This window comes from Canis lupus, chromosome 17 (assembly GCF_003254725.2).
Source record: "Canis lupus dingo isolate Sandy chromosome 17, ASM325472v2, whole genome shotgun sequence".
NCBI lineage: Eukaryota > Metazoa > Chordata > Mammalia > Carnivora > Canidae > Canis > Canis lupus.
Window position 1 is genome coordinate 3530522 of NC_064259.1, and position 23624 is coordinate 3554145.

Genomic DNA, 23624 nt, shown 5'->3' on the forward strand with positions numbered 1-23624 from the left:
CATTGCTTTTATGACCTCAATTACTAGCCGTGTTGCTGCTGGCCTATTTTATTTTGCAATTCTCCTAAAAATAATGATCCCTTGTTTTGTTTTGTTTTGTTTCAACAGGGTTCATTTTAAAAAGTTTAGCATCTTATTTATTACTAAGACTCTTTGGGGAATAAAGTGCTATCCAGTATGATTTTTTCCCCTAATAAATGAAGCTTATCTCTATAAATTCCAGAACTTAGTATCAATCATGCCTATGTGTTTTGTTTTGTTTTGTTTTCTATGTGGTATTACATGGTTTGCTTCTTTTCTAAATATAGCATAATTGTGGTCTTCTCATTATGGATATATGTCATTAAATGGAGTAATTTTTACAGTGTTGTCTCTACAAGTGAGGCCTAGATGATTACTCACTACCATTATGAATGATTCCAGAATGCTCTGCATTTATTTCGTTCATTGATGACCTCATTTATTTAGTCATTGAACCAATGTTTGTTATTTCTATTACCAGTGAACAAAAGAAACGAAATACCCTGCTCTTGTATTCTAGAGCTTCTATAGCCTTCTGGTTCCTTCACCCTGCACTACAGGGTTCCCCTCACACTGGTCTGATATGACATTGGAGAACTCCGTGGCTTTACCTTTATAATTACTAACAAAATGGTTTCCAGCAGATGGGAAAGTAGTGGCCTAGTGTAAAGGGATGAACAAGAGAAAAGTCGTTTCCACAGGTTTCTACATACCTACAGAAAGGATTTATCCCATAAAATGGGAGTGATTAGGCAAAAGGTCATGATGTCTAAAATGCCATTGTGTTTATGCGTTAATGTAAAAAAAATGATGACACAAAATTATGTCTATTAACTACATGGTATATCACTTTATATTCTTTTCTTTGAACATCTATCTTTAAAGTCGGCCACTTATGGACAACCGATGGATGGATTTTGCTTGTTTCCAATCTGCCAATTCTACTTCTAATCTGCAGGTTCAGATGATTTAATTTTCATGTAATTATCATGTGACTGTCATCTTTCTATTCATTCTCTACTCATGTCCTCTTTTTTCCCCCCTTTTCCCCACCTTTTCTGCCTCTCTTTGGATTCAGTATTTTTTATGATTCTATCTCTTAAGATCTCTGCTATTTGCTTATTATCAATGCCTCTTTGTTTGATTTTTAGCAGTTGTCCTAGTGTTTACAATATACATTTTTAACTTGCAGGTTTATGTAGAGTGAAAAGCACACATCCAAAGAATTTCGCTTTTTCCTCCTGTTCTTTGCACTATTGTCATAAGTTTTACTTCAAATACATTTATGTGTGCTACACATCCCGCAGTATATTGTGATTGGTTTTGCTTTAAACAATTATCTTTTAAAGAGATGACACAATTTTTCAAGTCTTTTATATTTTTCATGTATTTCCGGTGCTGTTAATTTCCTTTTTTTGTAGAACAAAGTTTCCTTCTGGTATCACTTTACTTTTACTAGCCTGATTTCCTTTACTATTTCTGTAGTCCCAGTATATCCATGAAGAATTTACTCCACGTTCCTGTATCCAGAAAAGGCTTTAATTTCCCTTCATTTTGCTCGGCGGAGGACTCTAGGTTAGAAAATATGTTTGTCATTACTTTAGATTGTTTTTTCTCCATTGTTTGTCTTGGTTCCATACGTTCTGAAAGAATTCTGTGGCATTCTGTGCTTCTCTAATAGGCTTTTTTCCTCTTGTGACATTTTCCTCTCTCTGTGTCCTGTCCTGGTTTTCCAATTGCACATATGTAACTGCTGGACATGGTCCTGAGTGCAGAGCTGGGGAGCAAAGGAGTATTCACAGCCAGCTCAGAATATGAGGAATGGCAAACAGCATTGGATCCTAGCAGACAGTGAATCGTCGTTGCAGGTGCTTGTTGAACAGTTATAATATGGCAGCTTCTACTCTACTGTTTATCCACCTGACTCTGATTTAGGCTCGAATTTGTGTGTCCCAGCAAGCCATCCTGTAGCTTCCTTTCTTACCATAATTCTCTGCCTCCCTTCTCTTACTAGGACAGGTGGCCCTCATTTTTAATTGCATTCAGGGTTTCCCTGTGTCTCTAAATGTATTACTCTTTATTCAGCTCTAACTCTTTATTTCTCTATCGTCCATAGCTGCTATGTCATTAAGAACAAAAACAATGACTTTTGTTTTTACCTCAAATAGCTTGCCTTTTACCCAGAGCATGTTACATTCTCAGTAAATGTTCCATGGGTGAATGAACGGTGCCTTCCACTGGGCTGTGACTCCAAAGGCAGGGTTGTATTTCCTCCAATTTTTGTTGTAACTTCATTGCCAGATATAATCATTGGCATAAAATAAGGTGTTAGTGGTTGTGTTCAGAACACTGAAGGTCTGGATGAATGGGAAAGTCAGCCACCGCTCTTGCTAATTGACTCTGATGTTGACAGAATGATAGCAGAGCCGAGGAAAAGAGGGAAGTGGGTCTCAGCGACTATTCTTGCTCTTCCTCTGTAACATTTCTAGCTGGGAATCTGATCTCTGCCACCAGTTTTCGAACTGTCCCTTTGGCTTATGGTCTTTGAGTGCAATGACAAATATACTTTACATGGTAGCCATAAAAATGGCCATGAAGGGATTGTACTTCCTTCCTGCCTTGCGTTGTATTGCTAGTCTTGTCAACATCCATTCTGTCCCCCTCCAAATAACAATTCAAAAATAATAATAATAATAATAATAATAATAATAATAATAATAATATTTATTGAGTACTAATTGTGCCAGACACCTGGCAAGGTATTTTACAAGGATCATCATGATCATTTAACAGATTAGGAAACAAGATTCAGAGAAGTGATTTGATTTGCCCAAGGAAATATATCAGCAGAAAGAAACACAGCTGAATTTGAGCCCTGGTTGGTGTGCCAGCAAAGTTCACATTTTTATCACTAGATAAATGCTATTCTGTCAAGGTTTCTTTAAAGTACAAAATATAGTTTTATAGTTACTAGCCAATGATATATTAAATGCACAAACCCTAAAGTCAGACCAGGGATAAGTTCTTTATTGCTCTAATCTTCAGTGTGTTCATCTGGAAAACTGAGATTCTGATAGCATAGACCTTTTTGGAAGACGGAATGAGATTACGTGGATGAAAGGTGTTTCTCACATTGCAAAGCACTAGATGCATGTTAGTCATTATTCAAAACATCATATAGTTTGAGAAGCACCAAGAAAAGAACTCCTCCTACCTTAAAATACACTAATGACAAAGCTATGATTTGGGGCCGGTAAATAACTCAGTAAATAACTCCTTGAAAATGTGACTACCTTATTTTAAACCCATTTACTAGGCAACTAGCCATCGTTCCTTACCTAGAATGAATTATATCCATCAGACTGACATCTTGACTGCTAGATAAGGTTAGTTTCATATAATGGTTGGGAAATTTTAAAGTGAAGAGAAAGATAGCTATGGAGCCGAGCATACTGCATCGAAAAAGTCTTGTAAGCAGAAAAGGCAGCTGAAACGACACCTAATGCTCTGGGGCCAGAAACAACGAGGCACAAAACACGTAGAAGGGAGGAAGAGGACAGGGATCAGAAGTGCAGAGAAGAGGGATAACTTCACAACTCCACTCAGGGCTTTTAGAAATATGAACTGGGGGCAGAAATCCTCGTTCAAATCCGATGATCTTGGATTTTGCCAAGCACAGAATTGTCAGAGCGATTGCCCAAAGTACAGGGGAAAAGCAGCAGTTGGTCTCATAGGCCTGAGATGTCAGGCATGGCTCCAGGCATGATGGGCTTTGTGTCACCACGGCCCTGAGCAACCTCCGTCCCCTTTGCCCGCGTGAGTCTGAGGTGGGCTTACTGAAATCCTTCAGTGAATTCTGCTTATGTGAAATGTTAGTAAGCATGGTCTTAATTCCATAGGGATCTTTTTTCCAGTGTTTTCAACTTACACATGTTGGATATAATCAGAAAAAGAAATAACTGGGTTAGAAAGAGGAAAAAAGAGGAAGTGAAAGACAAGAAAACCAACAACGAGGCAGACAGCGCTGGGCAGAGGTCTTGCAATGAGGCTTCAAGAGAGACGGGTCTGAGTCCCCCGCCTGCCCCTCAGGAGGGGGTGACACAGGCATCACTGGGGCCAAGGGCAGATCCCTGGGAGGCTACCTCTGTCCCTGTGGCCTCGCTCATTGGCCATCAGAGTTGTCAGGCGGGCCTCCAAACCACCAGCTCAACAAAAAGCCAGGCCCAGGAGAAACAAAGCAAAGGAAATACGTCTCTCAGTGTGTGTATTATCTGCAAAGAAGCAAAATGAACGGATAAACATCTGGTTGCAACAGTGGGAGAGGGAGATCTGGAGAAGATTTTTCCAGTAAAACATGTTCGTTGGTCATAAGCGTCAAGGAACTCAGTGAACTGGGCTGTGCAGCGTGCCGTGCCTTGTAGGGTCTCTTACATTCCTCCTTCCCCTGTGTCTTCAGTTTCTTGACTGCGGATGTCCCAGCCCGAGACTTTCAGAAACCCCATTCCTGCATCAGGGAAGTCTCCTGTCCTTTAATGGGGTGCTTGTATCTACACAAGAAAAGAGCCTGTCACTAGAAAGGTAACGTAAAGGGAAGCAATACATCCAACTTGTGTATATGAATGTTGTCAGTTTTACTTTCATGCATGTATTTGTTTACAGAAAATTGTGCAGAGCACTAACCCTATAAAAAGGCAGACCTATTGTCAAGAACCTTCAAGTACCCAAAGGAAGACAAAGGGAAACCCATAATATGCTCATTACTGCTTACACTTTTAACTCCAGCTAATCATATCCTCATGTTCCCTGCATGTACACATTAAAGAAAATGTCAGTAATTAGTGGAAAATTTAACATAATGAATCCATGTAAAAACAAGGTTTTAATTACAGCATTTACACAGGTTACAAATTCCAACTTGCTTTTGTATAAGAGACAATCAGATCCATACTTTATTTTTTTTAAAGCTATTTTAGGGAAGAAAAAAAATGAGGCTTTGATATTTGAGTCATGATCATACACTTGGGTTCCAGGATGGTGTTCTGGCATTTTTCAAGCAGATCTCATTCCTTGTTGGGGAGGGAGGGTTATTCTTATAGTTCATTGTGTATAACCATCATCATGGAAAAATACGCATATGACTCCATACCCGAGTACTTCTTCCTACATGATCCCAGTCCCCAAAGATCCCTTCTCAGTCTGGTCCACGACAAGCCAGGGTGGACTCTGCCCTTCCATTTCCACAGTCACTCATATTGACAGTGCTTCAAAGTTCACATTCTAGGTCATCAGTTGGTGGGTGATAGAGCTTATGTCATTCCAGAATCCTAAGAGAACCAAATCCCTAGGATAGACCCAAGAAGCCACTGGACTCACATGTAGAATGTGAGTAGATCTAAAAATGAGTCAGTTTAGCTCTGGAAAGAAAATGTCAGAATCTTTATTAAAATAGGAAAAATACGTAAGTGTTAGTGATATTGAACATGCAGAGCGACTCCACAATCCTCAGTCACTCCTTCCATCAGAGGTTTGCACACCAAATGATCGCCCTGGGCTCCCACAGAGAAATGGGCATTGCACAGGCCAGGGAGTGGACCCCACGTGGACCTCACTCATTCCTTCACAGCCAATCGTTAGGGAGCGCAGTTCATCGGGCCCCCTTAAGTGAATTTCAGGTTTAACTCATCGACTTTTAACTAAACCCACCTTACCAAACGGTTAAGCAGCTTCAAAAGTTTCCTGCAAAGAAATAGCAAATTAAGCATGATAATTAATGTAAGCTGAAGTGAATGGGAAATATCAGACCTTTACTTCTTCAATTAGTCCTACATGCTCTTCCTGCCCCCAGAATGGTTTAAAATAATGACAAGAAGCCAGACCAAAAAAACAAAAAACAAAAAACAAACAAAAAAACCTAAATTATCAGGAAAGCACCTTGAAATATAGGTTGTATCTACAGTCTTCAATATTGACCCTTGTCATAAGGGGATATTCTCACTTGAGGCTTAAAGGTGATGATCGTATTTGGAAAATGTGTAGGATCGAATTACACAGGCTTAAGAACACTTAGACATCTACTTCCAAAATTTAATTAAACCTAATGACAACATTTAAAAGTCTTTTTTGAGAGATATTAACAATAGAAGACAAAAATCTGCCTCCTATTGGTTGAAAACTTTACATAATAACTGAAAAGCTTGTTTTTCCTATTATTTTGATAAAAACAGCAGAAATAATATATGGGAGGGGTGTCTGGGTGGCTCAGTTGGTTAAGAGTCTGTTTTTGGCTCAGGCCATGACCCCGGGATCCTGGGACAGGGTAGGGTCCCTTGTCAGGCTCCCTGCTCAGCGGGGAGGAGTCTGCTTCTCCCTCTGCCCCTCCCCCTACTCATGCTCTCTCTCTCTCTCTCTCAAATAAATAAATAAAATCTTAAAAAAAAAAGGAAAAAAAGGAAATAATATATGGAAAAATATAATGAACTAAATAAATAAAACAACAATATGCTAACAAACTGAAATAGAGTTTTTTGTAGTCTCCTACTGTTACATGATCTATAGGAAATATTATGAATCACGTAAAGAAGTTAATATTAAAACAGATCACACAATGAAAAGTGTTGAAAAGTGTGAAGTGTCCTTCAGGTCTCAGCTTGTGGAAATTTCTAGACTCTGCTTCAGTAATGGATCAATACAGAAATAATTGTTTCTCATTATTACTCATTACGTGTAAAGAGAAACACGTTAATGAGTAATAATGGAATACTTTTTAATAAAAAATAATGTGTATTGGGAGACAGAGAATGACTATGAAAATGATGTTTTTCAGACAACTGTTGGTTTTCTCTTAACAAATTAAACAAAGTTGTAAACTTAAAAATGAATACTGTGTTTTTCTCTTACAAAAAGAAGAGTGTACAAGAGTTGCTGAGTTGTTTGTGATGACACGTGGCTCACAGTGGCACATTACATAACACACATTTACACATATGCAGCACACACTCACCGCTGATCTAAACTTTGAAGTACAGTGAGTAAGAAAGTAAGTATAACTCAAAAGAACATATGCTATGAAGGGAGCATTGTGTAAAACATTTGGAAATGTTCCTCTTATCTGATTTCTTAATCTAAAAGTGATGTCAGTTTATCAGCTTCAAAAGACTTCTATCTACCTTGGAAAACGGACTTGATTGACATATTTACAACTGTAGGAAGAAAGTTCTCAATAAGGCAAAATGCCCATATTTCCAATGGACTATATGACATTTCTACCTGGATATCTAATAGGCATCTTAAATGTGCTATGCCTAAGACCAAATTCCTAATAAACTCCTGCACCCTTGTTCCACATTCCCCTCTCCCATCCTAGTTAGTGGAGATCACATTGTTTAGGCTACTCAAGCCAAAACACTTGCACAAAACCTTAAATCTTTTCCCCTCCTCCTCCCCCCATACCAAATGCATCCCACACCAAATGTATCAAGAAATCCTCTCAACCCCACCCTCAAAACATATTGGTAGTTGGACCCCCTGTCACCTTATGATGATGGCAAGGCCCCCACCTCTCTTACTCTGCTCCTTTTTCTCCTGATTGGCCTATTTCCCCTTTGTCCTCATTCTCTCTCTTTGTGTATTCTCTTCACAACATGCAAGGCATTCCTATAAAAACGTGAATCATGTGCATCACGTCCTTTCCACTCCTCTGCTCAAGGCCCTCCCATGACTCCCCATCTACACTCTATGGTCACCACTCAGTCTCCACCCTCAGGGTACCACCCCCTTGCCTCTGCGCTCCCACCCCATGCAGACACTCTATGCAATTGCTGGAGCGAAGGCTCTTTCCCTCCGTGGACGCTCTTCCCCCAGCTGCTTGGTGGCAACCTCCCTCGACTGACTTAGTTTGCTGACATCTCAATGGCATCTACCTTGACATCCTCCTTTAGAAGGATATCCCTGTCTCCATTTCCTTCTTTATTTGTTCCACACTTGCAACCTCCAAGTATCCCACATCCCCTCATCATTTATCTCCTGAATCTGTCTTCCCCCACCAGTGCATACTTCCTAGAGTCGGGGATGCTTGCCTGTTTTCTCCCTGCAGCGTCCTGGCATCTAGCCCAGGTGTGAATGGGGAGCCAGACTGGACAGTTCCACCTGCCAGAGAGAGAAGACAGACTTGAGAGGCATGATGGCCATGTAATCAACAGTACTTGGTGTTCAATGGATCTCAGAAGGGCAGAGAACACTTGATCAGGGCTCCGTGTTTTGCAGGCTGATGGGCCAGGGAGCCAGTGATGCCATTACCAGAGAGGGAATGTGCTGGAGAAGCAGGCATGCCACTGGGGAAAAGATAGGCTCCAAGTTTATATCAGTATAAACCAACGGACTGAAAGCCAACACCGTTGTGTTGAACAACTAATTCACCAAATTACAGAGAACAGTGTGAAAGTTTTAGATTTGTACTCCAGGCCTGTTTCCTTTCCTCCTACCAAACTATTACAGAAAGAAAAAAAATAAAAAGGAATGGCGTTTGAAGCTCACAAATTAGATGCATAGGATCCGACAAATTGGGGCCTAGGGTAAAAGCCGAGAAATGTGCTCTTTAATTCCTTGTAATATTCTAGTTTCTCTTACCATGTTCCAAGTCCCTCCTACTGAGGATCTAGCTTATTATTGAACTTGATACCTCAGTGCTCTCTTCTGGTCATTCATTCCTTACTCATTTCTCTGGCAAAATATTCATCACGAGTTTGCAATATTTTATTTAGATATTTGAAAGAATCTCATAAGAATCTAATGAGATTAAAAAGTGCTTTTTGTTTGGTTGATTTTGCTTTTTTTTCTCTCTCTCTTTTGTTCAGGTTTTAAAAAACGTAGCTAGACATTTGATACTTATTTTAACAGGAATGGCTATATGTTTATAACCATCACAAACAAACAAACAAACTCTGGTTCTTGTGATGTGTCACATATTCTTTAGAAAGCATGTTCCTTACAGGCAACAGACATTTAACCAATCAGATAAGGGCTGCTTCGTGGCTCATATTCGTGGAATACATCCTGAAGTTAATGTTTTCTCCCTGAGACTGATGGATTTAGCTTCTTAGAAATTCTTCTGTAATATTTGTTTTGTTTGCAAAATGGAAAGACCCTGAATTATATATAAACGCCACCAGGAACTTGGTCTAACAACCAGATTCTCTTTTCTTCCCTTTATTGTTGTTCTAACTGCATAGAAACTTAATTTTAACAGATGCTTTTCAGATGGGCCAATTTCAAATAGGCCTTTGACCACCACTCCCTGGGTGATGGGATGGACTCAGAAGGCATCTGTGCATTGGAGGAGACTGAGGCAAGCGCCCACACTCTCTCTGCAGGCTGATGGCTGTGCAACCAGGAGAGTGGTAGTATGACTTGAGTCCAGGGGTCCATTCCTTCCTGACCTGGACATCACTTACCTTTTTGATGGTACATCTGTGAGCTTCTGTCTCCTAGTCTTGTGAGAGGGAAGCATGTGAACACAGTGCTTGCAGCCCACCGCAGGGAAAGGCAGATAAGAAAACATAGTCTTTGGAAACTCTCAGGCCTGTGAGAAGGGCTAACACTCACTGCATATAACCTGGCACACATATTCCAGAGGTGGAGATGTGCAAACCCTTCCAGTCCACTCCCCTGCTAAGACCTCTCCAGAAACCCCTGGCAGCCCAGCAACCGCAGGAAAGACCCTGCAGCCTGCAGACCCTGTTCTAGCAACTGCTCTCTGTCCTGACCCGCCAGGGTCTCTCTCTCATGATTTAGTCGATACTGTGGTTATCACACCTGCTGCTTCTTAAAGGTTCCATCACGGAAGGAGACCGGCTTGCCGGCCTTATTCATACACTATGATATCCCACTTAGATTTAACAAATTCTCTTTCATAAATTTATATATATATATTTCACATATTTATATAAATAAATTTCATCTACATAAATTTCATATATTTATATATATATATACTTGCTTAAATCACATAGATAGTAAATAGTTTAGGACAAGCTAAAACAGATAGATATAATGAATGCATTTGAAATTTTGAACTTTGCTTTACAATTTATAAAGGAATATCAAATAAAATGCTCTATTTGCTTCTCCCTCAAATCCTATTAAGAGGACACGTTTTCCCTTCCTGTTTTTCAGTGAGGAAAATCAGTTCTAAAATGTGCAGTCACTTGCCCAGTGTCCCGCCCTTAGAAATGGAAAAGTCTGGGGCATCAGGACACAGGCATCTGTGCCCAGGTCTGTGTCATCACGTGACCTAGTCAAGGTAACTGCAGGAACCAAAGGAAGCCTGCTGCCTCAAGGGGCAGCTAAGACCCTCCTGGGGTCTTCTCCCAGAAGAACAAAGCCTGCAAGCTAGATCCTAAATGCATAAGCATTGGTATCAGTGACTCACAGTTCAAAGAATAAAACAAAATCTCTTCAACAGAATCATGCCAACATCACTCAAAAGAATTTTTGGAGAAACACAAGGTGTGTATTGAAATCAGAGGCTAAGCAATGAAATGAAAGGTGGCTTTGGGTGCCTGAGCCTTCTCTTTGCAAATAATTGTTTTTGTATAAAATAGTAACAAACCCAGCCAATGGCATTCTATTGAGCTGCTTCAGAGAGACTCCTATAAAGTTTAATTTTCCTGGAATCCATGAAAGAGAAACATAAAAATGGGATTTTACTCCCCTTGTTCATTCTGTCCCTTACTGGTTCTTAGAACATATTTATTCACGTATGGAAATGGTTTACAAACGCATGTGTGGTCTATCTTCTCTGACACTCCCCCAACTGCTTCGAGAGACCCAGTCAAGTACAATTTGCTCTAAGCTACGAATGAGAAGACTAACATGCAGAGGGATCGGGTTCATATCCAATCAACTGGCTGTGGAATAATGGAGCATCCACTTAGAGCCCAGCTTCCACTGAACTAGAGCGCCTGAAGTAAGCCACAGCGCTTTATAAACACAGTTAGGGCGCATCAAAGATTCAAACTGTTCATTTAAAGCACCCTGATTTGTTAACCTCATTAGTGATCACGGGCCTATTGGAGGATCGGGGTCTATTGGAGGACCGGGGGTGATTGCAAGGTCCTAATCACACTGGAGGATATTCAGTTTCCTGAATATCCTGAATAAATATTCAAATTTATGCATTTAATCTCTTTTAACTTTGGATAGTTTTATTAAAAAATAAATATTTTTGGAATAGATTTGAGCCTTAGACTAAAGAGAAATCAGTCATGTCCAGATCCTTCGGGTAATTAGGAGGGGGCAGAAAGTGAATAATTGTACTTTCCAATAAAAAGTAAGTCAATCACGCTGACACTGCTGAAAACAACTGAGAAATTCTGGATAAGACAGGAAAAAAAAAAATATATATATATATATAGTAACAGCATCAGAAGCTTACAACATAGTAAGGGATTTCCAGACCAAAATCTAAGTGAAATCAGGATCCTAACAAAGCAAGCAGAATGCTAAGGCTCCTTTGCCCTTAGAGAATTTGTCAAGGCTGAGAATGTGAACTGCACTTTTTAAGGTTTTGTGAAGTAACAGAAGAAGGAGCTAAAGCTCAGGACCCAACCAACATGTGTACACTAGTATAAGACCTCCCCCCCTGTGAAACGCAACCCTGGGGGAGCTGTAACTCCAGGGTAAGGACGTACTAAAAGTTGATCCCCACTCCCCACACCTCCACATGTCAACAGGAGATTTCACGGGGCCCAGCAGGGCCTGCAGGAAACGCGGCTCTTGCATAAACTCACAACCTGAAACACTCAAGCCACAAATTCAGTTTCAGACGATCGAGTCCATAGTGCCTGAAAAAAAAAAAAAAAAAAAGAAAAGAAAAGAAAAAAGAAAAAAAAAATCCCAGCTCCTCCTATTTCTGAAAGAATTCTCGCAACACTATTCCAAGGAAAATAACCATTCGCGGTAAAAACAATCGGCCAAATTGAGAAAGAAAGCATCATTAAAGAATGCCAGCAGAAACAACAGAGAACGGTTCTACGAAGGCTCCAGATGTAAGAGTAATCAGGAAAAGGTTTGTAAAACAACCCGTCTCACAGCGCACGATTGTAACAGGCTTGGAAATACGTCGGGAGAGAGCATGTGTGAAAAAAGGAAGAGTGTGTGTGAAAAAGGAAACAATGAAACGCCTCATACTGAACGACACCAGTAACCGATGTAAAATTCACGGCTCTTGAACTTGGCCCTGAAACAGCTCGAGTCCGGGGTGGTGGCCAGGAAGTTGGCCGAAGAAGTGATGCGGCAGGCATCACAGGTGCGCAAAGACGTGGAGATCAGTAAAGAACTTAGCAACTCGGACAACACGGGGGAAGCGTCCACATGCACCCCCCTGGGTCCCCGCAGGGGAGGAGAAAGAGCATGGAGCAAGGGTGACCCTGCTGGGAAATAGGCTAAGGTTGTGGCTGAGGATGTCCCCAGCCAGCACACAAAGAGCTCTCCAAATGTGTAGCAGGACCCACAAAAAAAAAAAAAAAAAAAAAAAAAAAACGCAGTACTTGAACATGGCATCGCGTACTGTAAAAATCGGAGACGGGACATCTAAACACACCACGTGCACACACACGCACACCCAGGACCCTGAGCAAAACAGCTTTCCTTCAAGAGTGATGCTGACCACTGACTTGTCAGCAGTAGCACTAGAGGACGGACACCAGTGGAATCTCAGCTCCCAGGTGCTAAAGTAAAATAAATACCTTCCTAGAACCTCCAAGGAAATGCCTCCCAAGAACAGGGCCAGACAAAGACGTTTTTAGACAAACCAAACGAAGAGAGTGTATCAAGAGCGGATTCTCATTAACGGATACAATTAAGGCAGTGGAAGGCGAAGATTAAGAAAATGGTAAATAAAAAAAATTAAAAAGAAGAAGAAAGCAGTAAATATGTAGACATAAGAGAAATAATCCGAAAGGTGAAGAGAAAGAAGCCAAGTGCCAAATACATGAGTAGCGTAGGAATTGGAAGAAGGTAGAAACGGAGTTAGAATCTTCAAAGGTACTGATTTTCCAGGAGATGGATAAAATTTCGAATGAAATGTATACTTTGAAAAGCTAAATATGTATTTATTGATTTTCAAAGGACCTACCAAAAAAAAAAAAAAAAGAATAGCCACAAAGTGTTTAGATAGTAGGGATTCAGAAAAGATTGCAATGAGAAGATAACCTCTCTCTCCAAAAAAAGCCACATTCAAGTCATACCTATTTTCATTGTTTCTAAACCCATGTACTTTCTAGAAAATGTCTCTTTACTCTTTGCAACAAGGCTCATGGAATTCTGAGATTCTGATGTGTGGGGTAACTTGTTTAATACGTTAAATCCATTATTTGCGTGTTCTGTTCTGTTTTGTGTTTTATCATGCAGCCATCCTCATCACCATCTGGGAAACCCCATGCTCTGCTTCCTACGCTTGACGCTGGGGTCCTGACTCGGTGGGTGGGGTGGAACCATAGGGGAAATCAGCCTCAACAGGGGATGGTGGTTTCACTGCCAGCGGGTCAGAAGAGGGCCACCCTGCACCCTGAGGCCAGGTCAGCGCCCTCTGAGCAGCACCAGGCCTACCCGGCGGCGCCTCACACCCCAGGACGCTCGGGCCAGCCACCTGCTGTCCTGGAGGAGTCGGCTCGGCTCCAGCTGCCTCAATCTCCGGTCCAGTCGCCAGAAGGTGAAGTTGGCGCGACCAGTGAAGTTCCGAGGAGAGCCGCCCCGTGGGCCTGCCTTAGCGCGCAGCGACGGCGCTCACCCGTCCCCAATGGCCCTGCCCGGGAGCTCCTGTGCCAGCGTCCTTCCCAGCAGCGGCCCTCGGCGGCTCACCCCGGGCGCCCGGCCGTCCGCACCGGTACTGGGCCCGCCTGTCTCGGAGCCGGCGGTGGCCTCTCTCCCTCCCTTGGTGACTTCACACAGACCGCAGGCTCCCGACTCACGCCCCACGGCGGCCTCCTTCGTCCTCCAAGGGCTCTTCGCAGACCCCGAGGCCCGGGCTTTCTGACCCCGCGCCCGGCCGGTGGCTGACGGCTCCAGGCCAGCCCGCGAACCTTGGGTGGAGATGGGACCCGCGAGGGACAAACGTCCATTGCCTCTCAGACTGAAGACAAGACGCAGGCAGAGCCCCGCTGGCTGGAAGAAGCTGAGCACCCCGTGGCCGGGCCGCGAGCCCTGGACGGCCCCGCTCAGCGCCAGGCCAAAGCAGGACCGACGTGCGGGCCCCGCCGCTTTCTCCAGCACGTGCAGGCCCGGAGACGCGCTCCAGGGCTCTTCTAGGGGAAGCAAAGGCCTGCCCCGCGGCCGTCAGGGGGGGGCCCCTGCATGTGGACACGGCCTGAAGGTGATGCCCCCTCCCACCCCGAGACGCATAGCTCGGGAGGGCCGGGCCCCATCCAACACATACACTAAATACTTTAATGTATTTTTTCTTTAGCAAGTGGATAAAAAAGTCTCCCTCAAGGCTCTAAGCTCCCTTTCCAGCTCCCTAGAAATGTCCCCCTCAGAGCAGGAAGGAGGCATCTGCACTTGGGTAGGAGCCGCCCGCCCCGTGTGGTGGGCTCGGGGCAGCCCAGGCCGGAGCACCGCCTCGTTCACCTCGGGACGGAGGACCTACGGAGCCGCCTGTGGGAAGGCGCCCGTGGGGCCCTGGGGGGCTCGGGGAGGCACCTCCTTCCTGCCCGGCCCGGGGCTGCCCGCCCTGCATGCCACAGGCCCCAGGCTGGCCCCTCGGGGCTTCCCCCAGGCAGCGCCCAGGCCCGCAGGCCCCCCTGACCTTCACACAACCACGGAAGTAGGGGGTCAGGGCATCTTAATGCCGCCCCGGGGACGGTCACCTAACAGCTGGGCTGCAGGACACGGGCTCCCTGGCCAGCTGTGGAAGCCTTGCTTCATCAAAGACTTGGGGCCCCAAGGCGAGGGGCCTTCCTCCTTCCTGCCGGGGTCTGCCTCTCCCCACCCCATTCCATCCTGCTCTTGAGCCCCCAACCCCAGGCCTTGTGGGCTGCTGCCTGCACCTGGGCCCCCTGAGCCCCTCAGGCCTGCACACAACCCCCCGACCTGGAGCCTCCTCCTCACTCAGCTCCCCCACCCCTCGCCCCCCCTCTTTGCTGACACTGCCCATCTTTCAAGAATGTCCTTGGCTGGGAAATCTTCCCATATCTCTCTGCCCACACCCACCGCAGGCCCCCACGTCATCTTAGGCATCCTGGGCCTCGCCCTGGCCTCCTGACATGGGGTTCCCGAAGCCCGGGACCCCAGGGTCCATGTGTTGTTCATTCCTAGAGCTTCACGCTGCTTCTGGGCCACAGGGAAATTCAGCCTCGAACACCGAGTCTGTCAGCAAATGAGCTGGAGTCCAGAGCTCTCCGCGGGTTCCCACGTGTTCACACCTGCATCCGCTGCCCCTGCCCACCGACCTGCACGGTAGAGGGTGGTGGGAGAACTGCTGAGCCCCGGCCACGAGCAGCTCTCTGTAAAATCGGTGACGTGTTCTGAAGGAACCACAGTGTTTCCAGAGCCCGTGGCCCAAGTGTTTGGGGTGCTCAGAAGTTAGGGACAGCCCGTGAGGAACCGCAGCAGGTGGAACCGCCAGCTGCTCCACACCTGCCCGCTGGAATACTATGCACATATAAACATGACCTTGTGGCCCAGGAATAACACGCAGGGCACCCTGGCTATGCTCTGTGGCTCTAATTTTCTTTGGTTTTTAAGGATTTGTATGCACCCCCCCCCAAAAAAAGAAAAGATCCAGGAAAGCCAGAATGTGAACGGTGCGACACTGGGGGATTTTTATTATTGTACTTCTGTGTTTAGTTTTTAATCTAAATGTTGATGTTTTTCTGTCTGAATTCCACCGCTTGTTTAATCAGAAAAAAATAAACATCTATATTTAAAAAATACATATATTTTTCAAATAATAAACTTATATATTTTGAAATGAGCATCATAGAAGGAAAAACTAAAATATCAATTAAGCATTATTACCATGACCATGGACCTTTCTACCCACAACTGTTGTTTCTAAATATCATGAAGGAATTTAGACCCCGGAGCTATTTCTGGTCAGGGCACCGCTGGGCTATATCTACTCCCCGTGGGAGGATGGGTGTGAGCTCCGTGGTATTTAGGAACCCAGAAATCATTCACTTGTAACCTCCTCACCAGCACAGAGGCCACATTGCGTTGCAATAGGAATTTCAAATATGAGTACTTTTTTATTGCTGGCGTATTGGGTTTCAGAAATGCCCAAGCGCCACCCCACATGTAATCAAGGAGCCTCTTCCAAGACATCTTAACCTCAAAGAGTCAGGAGCTGAGGGTCACACGAAGAAGAGGGACCGTCGTATCTCCGGAAACAGGCTTAGAACACCGTCCGCATAAACTCAAAGACAAAATTCAAAACTAAGCTCTGTTCACAGTGAAACCGGTAACCGGTGTCCACAGGCGGAACCTGTCAGGGCGCTCAGGAGACGCGTGGAGAAACCCCGGCTTTGTGCAGCCCCCCAGCGCGGCTCCCTGGCCTGGACACCAGCTTTATGAGCCCAACATCCACTTCCCTAATTCACCGATGAGGAATCTAAGCCCCCGAGTGAGTCCAAGGTCACATGAAGGTGGAATCGGGATTATGTCTCTCCAATTCCAAAACCACATGCGTGCTAAAAATAAAAAAAAAAAAAAAATAGGGCGTTTATAAGAAAAATTAAATATCCTTAAGCATGAAATATTACCAGCCATAATTACAGGCTTCCTTTGCTCCACGAAGCCATCTCTCGTCCATATGCCAAATCCCAGCCATTGGAGGAAACCTTTTCAAACCAGGTTAGGCTACAGGAAGATTTTTGTGGACATGTGACAGAGTCCCTCTGTCCTCCCGAGCAGATTCCAGCGCGGGGAGCTGCGGTTCTCTAACCTGGGCTGCTCTGCAGAGCCCCCCCACCTGCTCCCTCAGGCCTTTTATTACCTCCAGCCCCGAGTCCCGGTCCAGCACACAGGGCTTCTCTTCTCTGCCGGCCTCCCTGGGCCCTGCACCTGGCAGACTGAATCACTCCTTTCTGCCCTTCCTCCCCCTGAAGCCTCCGTGTGGCCACGCCTTACTACAATCCTGGATATTTATAGCACCATTTCCCGGCGGTCGCTCATGTGGCATCATTAAATATGTCAAATAAATTGAAAAAAAAAAAAAAAGATAAAACTAAAGTCACAATAGCCTCTAAGCACCCCTAAAACTATCATGAAATCAATGCATCCAACCTCATCTTTTGTTCTTTGGGAAAATGGCCCAAACCCTCCTGCCCATCTCACCAACTGCCCACCTCCCGTATATAACGCCCCTACCCTGGGCAGCAGGAACTAGCCCGTAGCTACATGGATCAGGAACCATTTCTTCCTCAGAAAAAAAAATAACACAAAAATCTTCCAGGTGACCATCTTCCAGGTGGCCATATATTTATATAATTATATGAATTTATATAAATTCATATAAATATATGAAAAATGTATATAAATATAAATAGTTGGGCAGCCCAGGTGGCTCAGTGGTTGAGCCCCTGCCTTCAGCCCAGGGCATGATCCTGGAGACCTGGGATTGCATCCTACATCGGGCTCCCTGCATGGAGCCTGCTTCTCCCACTGCCTGGGTCTCTGCCTCTCTCTCTCAATCTGTGTCTCTCATGAATAAAAAAATAATATAAATAAATAAATAAATAAATAAATAAATAAATAAATAAAGCTATATTTGCTGTAATCTGGGGAAGATCTGAGAAGATGTCATCCTTCTATACCCACAACCCCCTCCAGATGCTCTCCGGCCCCATCTTCCTGGAACAGAGACATGTCTTGCATGCGAGCAGCTGTCCCAGGGAGAAGGTCTATAGTAGAGGACACAGCAGCAGAGCAAAAGCCCGGGATATTCAGGAAAAGGGGGAGAAGGATCCAGCTGTCCTGACTTCGAGGCAGCCACATTAACCCTTCAGGGGCCCCCAAAAGTTCCTAATACATAAGGACCTTCCCTCACCCCTTCTTATTTTCGTTTCGCAAGGAAACATGCAACCGGTAGGCTGCTGGGATTAAAACCGGGCAGTTTATCCTAACTTGCTTTTCCAGGGCAGAGGAAAGGCTTCCAAGCCAGCACTTCTATAACCACAAAACGTCTTTCCGCCTTACAGTCCGCCGGCCGGCTCTGGTTGTGAGCACGGCTTAGAAGCTACTCCCATTCCTCGTAAGCGTCCGACTCCTGATTTCATTACCGACCACCGACGGACCCTGTCGCTTGTTTGCCACAAAACAAAAACAGGTGTTTTTTGCACCCGAAACAACACCTTCCTTGATGAATATGCTCCGCAATGTAAAGCACCAAGTACGCTGAGGGCTCCTGATATCGCGGGCCGGGCAGGCTCTCCTCGCTGTGATGAGAGTCAGGCCAAGGACGTACCGTGATGAGAGTCAGGCCAAGGATGTACGGCGGAGGCTTCCTGAAGATTTAAAAAAAAAATCATGTAAATACCCAGTTGTCTGCCTCCCCCCTTCCCCACCCCCCCCTCTGTACAGCACCCCCCACTTTCTCAGGGCCTGGTGTTCAGAACCTCATTGCCTTTCCTCCTTCCTTCTCTGCACCTCCCTGTCCCCCACCTCTCTTGTCTTACCCGCAGGGCCTTCATCACCTCCTGCCTGGAAGGGCTTGGTGGCCTCCCACCGCTTTAAGCACCTCGTTCCGTCCTGCTTCACCCACTCGGGTTACGGCTTCCACTGCATCATGTGGCTCTCCGAAAGCCTCCCCAGCCGGAAGAATCGAATCCCGTCCCCTGCGGAGACCGTGCAGCTGGCCATGGGTCAGGGGTACCTGTCACCGTGGAGAACCAGCAAGAGAATGACAGAGGTGGGGAACTTCACGCCTGGGGAGAGGCTGCGGGGGAGCTTACACTTCACGGAGACGTGGGGGTCATGCCAGCCTATGTCCACACACGGACGTGCAGATGCACAATCGGGCAGCTTTTCCCTCTGGGCACCCAAATGACGCAGTGCCTGTGTGCTGTCAGACCTCAGCAATGCCCCTCGGTGGGCGAGACCCAGAGATGCCAGTGAGGGGAGTTTCTATAGGAGTCGGCGTCTGGGCTTCTGTGAGGCACTGCTACGTAACCATTCGTGCATTTCTTCCGTCGCCAATTGTACGTCGATTAATTCTCCTGCTATTGTTTCACTTAGTAGCACATACCTATCCAAATACATTGTTTTGCTATTTTTTCGCCTTTTTCTTGTTTAAATGATCATTTTTATTGCTGTAACTATTATGTTGTGTAATTTTTTATGTCATTATATGTTTATATTTCAGCGTTCAGAATTGTCTAACATACGATTATTTGATTCTGCTCTTTTATTGTCATTATATTTTATTATTCTATACCAATTTATTGCTATTTCTCTCTGATATATTATTAGCTAATTTCATCTATTTATTTCATGACATTTGAATAGATAAGAAGTACTTGTGTCACAAAATAACATATAATAAATGTAAACCTGGCTTTTATCTCTGTACCCTATCACCCAGGTTGTCAGATTCACGCATATCTTTCCACAGATATTTTATGCACGTAAAAACACACACACACATACATAGTCAAAAGTACAAATTGCAGATTATAGAATTATATAGAAGTGCTGTAAAATCATAGTATTTTGTCTCATATACACTGTTCTACATATTGATTTCTCTTCTAACAAAATATTTTTGCAAACTTCCAGAACAGTACATTTATGGTATTTTACACTATTTTTTAAAATAGACTTTATTTTTGGAGCCATTTTAAGTTTATAAAAAGAATTTCACGGAAAGTTCTTGTATCTTTTTTCTTCTGCACAGTTTCTCGTATTACTAACATTTTGCGTTAGTGTGGTATATTTGTTATGATCAATGAACCAATGTTAATACATTATTATTAATTAAAGTTCACAGTTAGCATTAGGAGTCAGTTCTGGTGTCGTCCATTCTGTGGGTTTGGACAAATGCGTAAAGGCCCGTGCCCAGCTCTACGGGGTCCTACAGAACAGTCTCGTGACCCTAAACTGTTCATTCCTCCGGCCCTCCTAAACCCCGGCAACCACTGCCCTTTCCACAAGGTCGTTTAGTTGGAATTACCCGGTATGTAGCTTTTCCAGATTGGCTTTCACTTGGTTATATGCCTTTACATTTCTGCTGTGTTTTCTTCCAGGCTCAACGTTTGGTTGCTTTTTATCAGGGAAAAATAGTTCACTCTGTGGGTGTGCCACAGCCTATTTGTCCATTGCCTTGCTGAACACCATCTTAGTGACTTCCAAGTCTTGACAGTTATGAATAAAGCTGCTATAAACAATTGTGTGCTGGCTTTTGTGTGGCCATAAGGATTCAACCCATTTGGGTCAATATCTAAGGATGAAGAGGTGGATCACTGAAGACTTTTAGGGTAGTGAAACTTCTGACATGACATGTTGTCAAAACCCATAGGATGGGAACGCCTGGGTGGCTCAGGGGTCTAGGGCCTGCCTTCCACTCAGGGATCGAGTCTTGCATTGGGCTCCTTGCATGGAGCCTGCTTCTCCCTCTGCCTATGTCTTTGCCTCTCTCTGTGTGTCTCTCGTGAATAAATAAATAAATAAATAAATAAATAAATAAATAAATAAATTTTTTAAAAACCCCATAGGATGTACAACAGAAAGAATGAATCTTAATGTAGCCCATGGTCTGTGGTTAATGCTAATGTATGGTTATCAGCTTCTCAGTCATGAGGAATGTCCACACTAATGCAAGATGCAAATAGTAGAGAAACTATGTCTTGAGGACAGAGGCTGGGAACTCTCTGTACTACTTGCTTGATTTTTCTATGAACTTTAAGCTGCTCTAAAAAATAAATGCCATTAATTTGAAAAGGGATATTTGGAGTTATTATTCCAAGAGACTCAAATATCTACCTTTTTTTTTCAGCTAGATGCCAGGAATACTCTCTTCCTTATCGTGAATGATTCCCAGGCTTTCCACCTGCCAGGACATTTGGGACCAGGTGAAACTGTGGAAAGGTGCTCTGAGGAATTCCCTTCCTTTTAAAAACCTCAAGATCCTGCTTAGTTCACTACAATTTGGTCTCACTGCCAATAATGAAATTATGCAACAATTGTAGAAAATCTTCCCCGGGACGAAGACTCTGCATTGTGATTTATTTGTGTTTTCTCTAATCTTTACCACAAACACATCGCATTAGTAACCTTACTCCCAACATGTAGAGCTGAGCAGAGGCCACGGGGACCATGTTGGGTTTATACCGCTAACAGAGGCTAAGAGAGGACGGCCCCAGAAATCAAGCTCAACTCTTCCTGTTGACAAAACCCAGACTCTTCCCAGTATCTTCCACAAAACCCTAAAGGCTGGAAGCCTTTCCATGTTGATATTCCTCATTATATGCTTTTATTCCCAGCTAAGTAGCCATTAAGTCAATAAATATGAAAAAAAAAAAAAGCCCATGATGTAGCACATTTTAGTCATAAGGCCGCGGAAACTAGAGATAAAACCTCTCACTTCATACTCATGGAAAAATAAGTTCAGTGGATCGTCCAACATCCTAGAGGAGTCCAGGGGCAGGGGCAGGACTGGAACCCCATTTTCTTGACACCAAATCCATTGTTTTCTCCCTCCGAGTAACAGGGCCCCCAGAGACGCGTCTTCTTTCTTCTTTACCGTCGGCTACCAGGTCAAGTTTGAACTTCCATTGGCTTCCACACTTAGAAACGATATTTCACATCCATCCACAGCCACCACCTCTCCTGAAATAAAGGGAAAAAATAAAAAGGAATTGGAGACTACTCTTCAGAGACTGTAAATTTCCATGGAAGCATTAACACAATCTATTAGGTCACATTATCCTCAATTGTGCAGAGGGAGGAAGCCTACTCCACAACGTGATTTCACGGCGTTTTGATGTGCGATTTGCCCGACACAATGATGAACGCGAGGACTGAGTGATGGGGGGCATGCGAAGCCTACAGCTCTCCTGCGAGGTTTACTTCCCAGGCTTAAATGAGCTCAGCGCTCACGAACGATTTGCCTTGACACTGGAATCCAATTGGAGTCTGGAATTACTGTAACTGTTTTCGGCTTGGGTGATTTAATCAGCAAATCTTCAATAGTGTAATATGCATGTACCGAACGGATTCCAGACTGAACAGTCTGATTTACACACGCTCCTTGCAGACAGCCATTTGTGGCAGGCGTGCTAGCATCTGTTTGCCTGCATCTTTGTGACGCAGATGCCCGTGGTAATGTGTCAGAACAACTGAAGTCTGTGCTTTATATCAGTAAGCCCAAACAAAGAGACATACGCAGGGGACAATTCAGCAGAGAGGGGTTTTTTGCCTTATGATTTTTTTTTTTCTTTTCCTAAGGACTCTTAAAATCATTCACTCACTTGCTTAACAAATAATCATGTGTGTGTACAGCGTATCAGGCATTGTCCTGGGTCCAGAGAAGCAAAAGCAGGAGGTAAGGAAACAGAGAGATAAATAAGATGTGTCTCTTAACGCATGGGATAAAACTGTCATGTTATATTAACAGTTGAACACAATATTTTTTATTAAAGGCTGCCTTAAGATATTAGGACTCCCAAACATTGTTGGAATGTAGGTTTCTCACGGCTGTGTGGTGGGATAGGCACTAACCTAGTCACTGAATTTCATTTTTCTCCATATTTTACACTTTCTTCACCCACCCCCACCTCTCACTTCCTACAGATGGAATGCCCTGAGCTCTTGGCCTCCTAAAAGAGAGGTATCAGGGTCAGGATGAGGAACCAACCTGTCCGGCTCCTCCTGGCATGGAGATCTAAAACCCTAAACCCTCAGGACAACACAAGAGGTTCCAGACAAAATCTTTAAGGAAATGGAGGCATAAGGAGAGCTTCTGTGGGCCTCAGGACCATCCCCATACCCGCATCGTCATGAAGACTCTCCAAACTTCCAGACAGGAAAGAAAAAGGGTGGAGGTGGCACTGTGGGTGGCAGAGGTCCTGCTCCCTGATTCCCAGCAGGAACCCCAACAAGGCAGCAACCCCAAGACAGGTGATAATTCACATGTGGATCTGGGAAGAGAGGGCTGGCAAGATGCTGGTCAGTCAGGGAGACACACAGAGGTGGGAAGACCCCATCCTCAGGGCATCCCTAACTATCAGAGACCTGTACCAGCCTCATTGATGGGAGACTGCAAACAAAAATTATTACATTACAGAAAAACAACAAGAAAACTGTTCTTTCTTGCAACCTCTGAGTTCTGGGCTGAGATATATAGCTTTTACGCCTGATTGGTAAATGCTAAGAAATTCAAAACCTATAAAGTTCTAAGTCCTTTCTCCATCACAAAACTTTAAAAATGGCATCCAAAATTCCTATAAACACTCCCATAAAAGATGCTACGTGTCCTATCTGTCCCTTTAAGCAGCTATCAAAAAAGCAAAGAAACAACAGAAGCATCTTTGAATAGAATTACAGTCTTTGAAGGGGACGTCATCCTGAAAACCATTTTGTAGGCACAGCTGATGTGAATGAAGGTCATATTATGT

At 44.2% G+C, this 23624-nt stretch overlaps 2 long non-coding RNA genes across 5 annotated transcripts; one reads left to right on the forward strand and one right to left on the reverse strand.

Moving 5' to 3' along the window:
* The first annotated feature begins 1683 nt into the window (after positions 1–1683).
* On the forward strand, positions 1684–22547 carry LOC112664900 (uncharacterized). Of its 4 annotated transcripts, XR_004806382.2 has the most exons (4): positions 1684–1889; positions 4478–4599; positions 18213–18542; positions 18696–19263. It is a non-coding gene; the product is annotated as an uncharacterized LOC112664900 (long non-coding RNA). The 4 variants fall into 4 exon arrangements; XR_003140099.3 differs by lacking the exons at positions 18213–18542; positions 18696–19263 and adding an exon at positions 21005–22547; XR_004806385.2 differs by lacking the exons at positions 18213–18542; positions 18696–19263 and adding an exon at positions 20256–20396.
* LOC112664899 (uncharacterized) lies at positions 3028–17160 on the reverse strand. The gene is made up of 2 exons (XR_003140098.3): positions 17009–17160; positions 3028–4568 (listed from the first exon to the last, which is right to left on the reverse strand). It is a non-coding gene; the product is annotated as an uncharacterized LOC112664899 (long non-coding RNA).
* Positions 22548–23624: the final 1077 nt, after the last annotated feature.